Source organism: Denticeps clupeoides, chromosome 6 (assembly GCF_900700375.1).
Source record: "Denticeps clupeoides chromosome 6, fDenClu1.1, whole genome shotgun sequence".
In the NCBI taxonomy this organism is placed as follows: Eukaryota; Metazoa; Chordata; class Actinopteri; order Clupeiformes; family Denticipitidae; genus Denticeps; species Denticeps clupeoides.
The window spans coordinates 3,634,672-3,641,958 of record NC_041712.1 but is presented as its reverse complement, the minus strand read 5'-3'; the positions used below and the strand labels follow the sequence as shown (position 1 = coordinate 3,641,958).

The following is a 7,287-nucleotide window of genomic DNA, read 5'->3' as shown; positions in this document are numbered from 1 at the left end:
CCTGGATCTGGGAGATTAGAGTGTGGGTATGGGGAGTGTGAATGTGTGCACACATGTGTGTATGAGGGGGGGAACGTATGCTTGTGTTTGTGGGTTCCTGCTTGACTATGACTATGTGGCAGGTCAGGTCCTCACATCTCACATCTCATGCTACCCAAGGGGTGGGAGACAATTCCTCCCCTCAGTACTTCCTGCCGGTGGATGATGCCCGACCGCCGGTTCGTTGGTGGTTCTCAGCTTCTCGGACCGGCTGCCCAGTGGTAGACTGGCTCACTCCCGGGGACTGCTTGGTGGGTTCTGGCCCTCCTGGCTCTGTTGGGTCCCTGGCAGTTGGTGGGGTTCCTTGGGTCTCTGGGTCGCTGCACCCATTACCTGGTCTGCCTGGGCGTGTCCGGCAGCCAACGGAGCCTGCAGGCTATTGCAGTTATCTGGGGAAAAATTTGGACCTAAGCCTTATTTGGCTTGGTGGCAAAAATGCATTGCAGATGACATTTGGCTGTTTCCAAATAAGAAAGTGAACTATAAAGTCAGTTGGCACCGCTGTAGGTGATTTTTTTGAAAAGTGAGAGCATTCAACCCATGTGGGAGGCTATTGCTCTTATCTTGAAATGTTCGGAATTTGGATAACATTCTTTATTCAGATGCTTGGAATAGGACTGGGAAATTGACTAACTGTCCACTATGTCCTTTATTCTTCTATCCTCTTATAAGGAGGGGATGTGGAAACTTTTTTAAATATTTGAAAGAGAAATAATATTTATTATAAACAGAAAGCAAAAGAGCGTGATGGCTCAAACAACAAAGAACACAGGCAGCATGTGACAACTATCAGCCTACCATTACCGTGAATTATGCGAACAGAAGACGCGTTAATGCAGGAATACTTCCTGTTTCCCTCATGCATCATATAAAGGGCCCTGATCACAGCTAGAAATGATCACCCTAACCTCGACTAGCTGGGTGCCCAGCAGCTTCGGTCCATGACACATGCTGATATTTAATACATGTTGATGATGTCATGCAAAAATGTATAGACAAATTCACACAGGCATTGCAAAAAAATGTACTTGATGTTTATTTTATAAGTATTCTGAATGCTTATTATATTACTATAACAATGTATTGTATGGAAATGTATTCAGTCTGTAATTTTAAAAAAGATTTTTCCAGACTTGATTGCCTATTTGTGTGCCATCCACCACAAAGCCTTTTGTCTTACAGGTCAAGGAGATGTAGCAGCTGCTACACGCTGTTGGTCATGTGCCACCATAGTCAATTCAGTCGTGCAGCTGCATCATCTGAATAGGTGACCCACAGCCTCACCTGGAAAAAAGAAAAACAGGTTTTGGCGTCCAGCCCAGGTGTCGAAAAAAATCTGTGTTGAATCTGGACGGCTTTCCAGTCGCATTAAGCGCAACTATCAAAGACCTTGGACAATAATGCAGGAGGTAAACAAGAGGCAGCACAGCCAACAAACTGGCCGTGCTCCTCTCAGCCATCTATGGCTACGCACTTCCAACACTAAAGAAATGCATCCAAATATTACAAGCAATAACTGGAGTGAAAAACAGCAGATATTGTTTGTCTTGTTTGTCTCGCTTAAAAAGTATCTTTGTATGTGACTCATGCATTTTTCTGAAGCACTGAGTAAAGTTCAGTGTTCAGCTGGTTTTCTTTCTACACATAGAAAGACCTAGTGCGGGAACTAACAATAAAAAAGGTCTAATTGAGACTGGTGGAATAAAAATACTTATTTTGAGACCTTAGAGGTTATTAACACCATCCTCATGCACCTTTGCTGTCAACAACTACATCACAAAGCAAGGTAGACGTTTCAGGGTTTTTTTTTTTTCCTCGTCCTGGTCAAAGAACTTAATTTCTCTCCTCACAGGCCACACAAGAGCTTCAAAACGCTGCAGCATGCTGCTTAATTGGTCCATAATAAGCTCCATTTCCTGTCGTTCTGAAATCCGACGTGAACCCTGCGAGCTGGGGGACTGGAGGTCAGACGCTAAGTGAGGAGTCTCTGATGATTGACTGATCAGTCAGCACCGTTGCCCTGGCGTGGCCTGACATTTCTGCCCATCATGCCTGCTGCGTTGTGTTGGGAACAGCCTCAGGCGTCCCCCTACACTTGTGCTGGCCTTTCATCTCAGAGTTGTGCCACTCCAGTTTCCTTCTGCTGACATTTTCCTTATTGCACGCTTTACTAATATCACCGCTTTGTCTCTGTCTTCCACGTGTGGTCCGGAGCTCTTGTCTCAGCAGTGGACTGCAAGGCTGCGCACATGAATGTGGCTCTCTTGTTTGCTCGCAGCTTTGCTTTTGTGCCCTGTTGCAGCTCTCACGGAGACGGGTTCCTCCTGTGAGTGGTTCTGCTCAAGGTTTGCACCTTTTAACAGGAAGTGCTGTTTTGCCACAATGAATCAAGGCTTGTTCTCGATGAGCTTTTAGATCTTTTTTTCTATGGAAAGCAGTTTCATGAAATGCACAGCAGATAAAACCCAGCATGGTGTGAATTGCCGAATTCAAATGCAGCAAAAGCTTTAGTCTGATGCTGAGTGGCGTTCTTGTTTTAGATCTTGCACCATGCAGCAGGTTTCTGTATGTCCACTCCAGTTTGATGGATTTGTTCTGTTTTCTTATGAAATGTTTTTCTTTATTTTTTTTTTTGTCTGACAGTTAAATCAATGCCAATTTTACAATCACTACACGTCTACAGCAGAAGATGTAGAAGAAGAAAAAACAAGGAGCGAGTTTATGAATGCTCTGGATATTATATAAATATCATTTACAGCATCTGTGGCAGCAGAGCAATGCTACTAAAATGAAATGCATAGTTATATTGCAGACTACTAGTTTGGATTTCTCAAGTTCCACTGGGAACAAGTACAAATGTTTTTCCCGCCTTATTTTCCTTCTCCTTCTTCTTGTGGAAATGTTAAAATAACCTGACAGCGGTGAAAAGAATACCAGCACTGCATTATTACAAAGTGACGTGGGCTGCGGTAAATGACTCAGTAGAACCACATAACTGAAAACGAGTGTCTGAATAATTTCAGGAATCTGACGTAAAATATGCTGTACAACGACACAAATGAATCAGACAGCATATTAATTATTAATTTTCTCAGCTACATTATTCATAAAACACCATTTGGAAATGCGTTTTTATTATTTATGGCAGGGAAACACCCTGTCATTTCAAATCTCTGTGATGTTTTTGTTGTCTTTTTACAACCAGCAACCAATTAGATCTTCGGCCCAGAAAAAGGTGGACGCTTGATCTACGTTTCTGTTCATGCTCATTTCTAGTCACCGTACATAAAGTTAAAGGTAAAGACACTGTCACTGTGCACACAGCCAAGAAAGGAAATGAACATTTACAAAAATTAAATTAAAAAAAACGTGGAGCAAGAAAGGCTTGAATTCAATTAAACTTTTTTTATCCGAGTAATTGATTCGTTATTGTACTGGTCTTTAGTAGTTGCTCATTTGGGTCAGGGGAGGAAAGGTCAGACTCCCCCTCACCCCCCGCAGCTCGCAGTCCTCCTGTCTGGCTCAGATCGCAGTAGATGAACCCTTTGTTTGCATACAGGTACAGGGGTGGTCCCGCTCATCTGACTCCATTCACCCCCGCTATTCTCTTTTCAAGTGATACTTCCTGACCATTTTGTCCTAAGTCCACAAAACAAGCTCTCATTGTGACGATCACAAGAGGGACGTTCATGCGTGAAAACGGAGCTTTATTTCCTCCATAAAAAGGAAAAAAGTTGCAAATGAAAACATTACCATAAATTAGCATATGCCTCAATGCTGGGGTGCAGAGTAATAAAAACATACTTAGCCGGCGTGTCTCTTTTTTAAAACTAACAAGAACCCAGGAGTGAAAAGGACCTCTAATGATTTTTGCAATAAAGTCCAAATGGTACAATCAAGAAGCCCTTTACAGGCTCCCAATTAGAAGCTTGAGGGACGTTTGAGCATTTATGTGTGGAGAAGCTATGATTTAGTTGCTGTTTGGCTTGCTTGAGTCAGCAAATGTGTTCTCCTCAAGAGCGTTTAATAGCCATGTAATGAGAGGCTGTGGTTGAATGGGCTGAAAGGAATTCCTGTTTTTTCCAATGAACCTTTCTCCAATAAACTCTTCCACCCCCCCGACATCGCTCAGATATCTGGGCAATGTCAGTTCTGTTAACACAGTTTCATCACACCTCGAAACTTATGAAAGGCAAAAATGGGACAAAATGCTAAAAAACAAAAATGTTTTGTTTTTTTTTTGTGCCAAAGCACGTAATTGAATAAAGCCGTCCAAGCTCCGGGAGCTATGCCTCTGCCAAATAGCAATGATTCAGCACAACATTACACGCAGAGTGCAATCCACAAATGTATAAAGTGCCATATATTTGTAGCAAATACACAGTATTCCCAAAGTCTTCCCATTATAATGAGTGATGAGACCCTTTTGCCCCTTTGCTTATATAAAAGACATCCATCTTCTCCAGATGAAAGTAATCTAAGTGTTTTAACGTGGGCAAGAGGAACTGCACCATTCAGTTCAACAGACTGGAGAAAATTGAACCTTGAGGAGAACAGATAAACTCCAAGGACCATTTCTGCTTAAAGGGACAAGGAGACACAAACTCAATTTGTAATTGTGCTACAAACATATCTTACGGATCCTCACTGGTGTATTCTCTTAATATAACAATACACAGATTATGGTCTAAAAATGCTGTTTGCTCCATCAAACCACCCGTTTGTGCTCTACCCGCAGAGTGAAGGTTTATTCTGGTGGACGCAGTATGATGCAGGCGATTTGGGCTTCTTACACCCAGCCAAGTTCACAGGGGTGTTCAGGTCAAACCCAAGTAAGCTCCAGCCTCCTTTGATCCTAATTAACCTCATAGGGATGCAGATAGTGTAGCTGTAACCTTGGTTAACCCTTCGAACAACAACAATGCGGCTTTGCAATGCATGTGTCTAATCGTGCCCGTAAAACAATAAACCCATCTATCAATTACCAAAAGGCAGAGCTATTTTTGCACCATTCTCTTTTCTCCCTGTACTCATTCATCACACTTGTAATAAAATGCAGATTAAGGACGTGAAGGGGTGAAGGTACAGAACTGTAGATGCAATGAGTACACATACTCCCAAAAGTACCACAGAACGTATCAGTAAATCAGACGGATTACATTGGAAAACCTCTGTTAAACACTGCAAGTCATCGACAAATGGCAGGTAAAATTTTTTCTGTGCCAAAAAAGAAGCCTTATGTTAACATCGTCCAGTAAAAGCCATTGACTTTTCTGCTTGCGAGGCATCTGGGATGGACCATCACACAGTGGAAACGTTCACTGTGGACAGAAGGATCAATATTGTTCTTTTTTTTTTTTAATAAGAAATGGATGTTGTGTGCTCTGGTCCAGAGAATAAAAGGACCACCCAAGATCTGTCATATTATGGAGCTGAGTTAGTGCTCCTGGCCATGTACATAGAGATTTAATGGCAAAAAATGTATATAGAGATTTTGGGGCAGTTTTTCTGCTGCCTTCAGGACACCATATTTACCATGGCAGCCCTGCATGAATTCACTTGTCGTGAACTTGCTAACAGTTATTTTCATTATTTAACATTACAGCCGTGGAATAGCCATTCGATGCTGGTTTTCAAAAGTTGGCAACCGTGTTAAATTTCAACAAAATGAAACAATGAAACGCAAAGTTGGTGTTTGCATGCTAAGGGGCAATTAGTGTTACAAAAGGGCATCACTCCCTGCTTCCGACTGACTTGTGAACTATGTTCATTTATCGGCCGACCGCTCGCCAGTTTTTGCGGGGCTAATTTGCAGATGCTGCCAGCTACCTTTAACGGCTCCACACCATCCCTCAACCACGGCGGAGACGAGCAGGAATGCAGGGATCCAACGCGCTTTAAAGGAGATGCAAGCAGCCCTGTAGGTTCCCTCTCTTCCTTTCTGAATCTATAGCTGAACACACGCCATGGAAACGTCCGGAATTGTCCGGTGGAGACGCCCAAGAAACGATCAGAGCAAACTTACATTCTCAAACAGCGGCCAGAAATATTCCAGCTTTTGCTTTGAGAAGGAACCCTGGATGTTTTACCACTTTTTCATCTGCTGTGATTTGGCGGTCGGCGGGGCAGAATCAGCAACGGCTCCGGCGGCCCCGACGCCCCGCCCCTCAATCACTTCCAGACAGGCTGAATGGAAATGCCGGCGCGCCTGCAGTCACGCCACGCTCTAATCCTCCGCGCTGACAGCGAGCCCGGCACAAACGGATCACGAGGGCAGTGACGAACACGCCCTGAAAAAGCGGGAGGCTGCAGGTGCGCCGCGCCGCTTCCCGCAGGCCGGCAGGGAGATGGCTTGTTTTACGGCCTCCGGCAGACAAAGCCTTGAAGGAAATCCCTTAAGTACACATTCAGATTCAAAAGCAGCTGAAAGTGGCCAGGCAGGAACTGGATCCTGTCTCGACACGACTCGAAAAGAGCACACAGAGATAATAACGTGAGGGGCCGAGGCCTCCATACTGAGCTGTGCTGATTTGCTGATGCATAACGGCCTCCGCAGAGTGTGTTTTACAGGTCTTACCCAGATTACACCCGCAATTTTCACGCTGCAATTTGCATGTGGATGCATGTGAATGTATTTCCCATTCTGTGATTAAATCACCACCTTCATGGCATAGCAGCACACTGGATTACTGTGTTGCGTGGGAATAGATTAGTAAGGAAATGGTATAATTAAATACGTTCTGGGTCCCCGGTGACACCCCCCCCACACACACACACACACTGTGATTTTGAACAGTGGACCCACAGATGGCAAGGAGGGACTGGCTGGCTGCTCTCCACGCTTTAATGGTGGAATCTGCTCCGTGCTGCTGTCTCGCAGGGAAACGGAGTCCCGCGAAGGGGACAGCTGTGTGCCGGTGTGTGACGCCGGGCCCTTTGCACTGCTCTGCCGTCCCCTGGGGGTCGCACCGCCTTGTGAGTCCATCATCCGCCACACTGCACCGCTTGTCAATGATTAATGCATCTGCTCTCTAATATGACGGATTAATGCAATGGCTGCAGAGTGTGTGTGTGTGTGTGTTTATTTTAAAAGACTCCCATCTCTCTGCTACAGATGAGCCCAGGCCATCAAGTTCCAGGACAGACAGGAAGATGTCCAGTGCATTTAACTTCTATAAATAATACATACGGGGGGATTCTAGATACACTCATCCTGCCTTCTGTCTCAGACCATGCCCGACCCAGGGT

General features: G+C 44.5%; 1 long non-coding RNA gene across 1 annotated transcript; it reads right to left on the bottom strand.

Moving 5' to 3' along the window:
• Nucleotides 1-338: 338 nt before the first annotated feature.
• LOC114791814 (uncharacterized) lies at nucleotides 339-6,131 on the bottom strand. The gene is made up of 3 exons (XR_003750045.1): nucleotides 6,065-6,131; nucleotides 1,220-1,323; nucleotides 339-428 (listed from the first exon to the last, which is right to left on the bottom strand). It is a non-coding gene; the product is annotated as an uncharacterized LOC114791814 (long non-coding RNA).
• Between the last annotated feature and the right edge of the window lie 1,156 nt (nucleotides 6,132-7,287).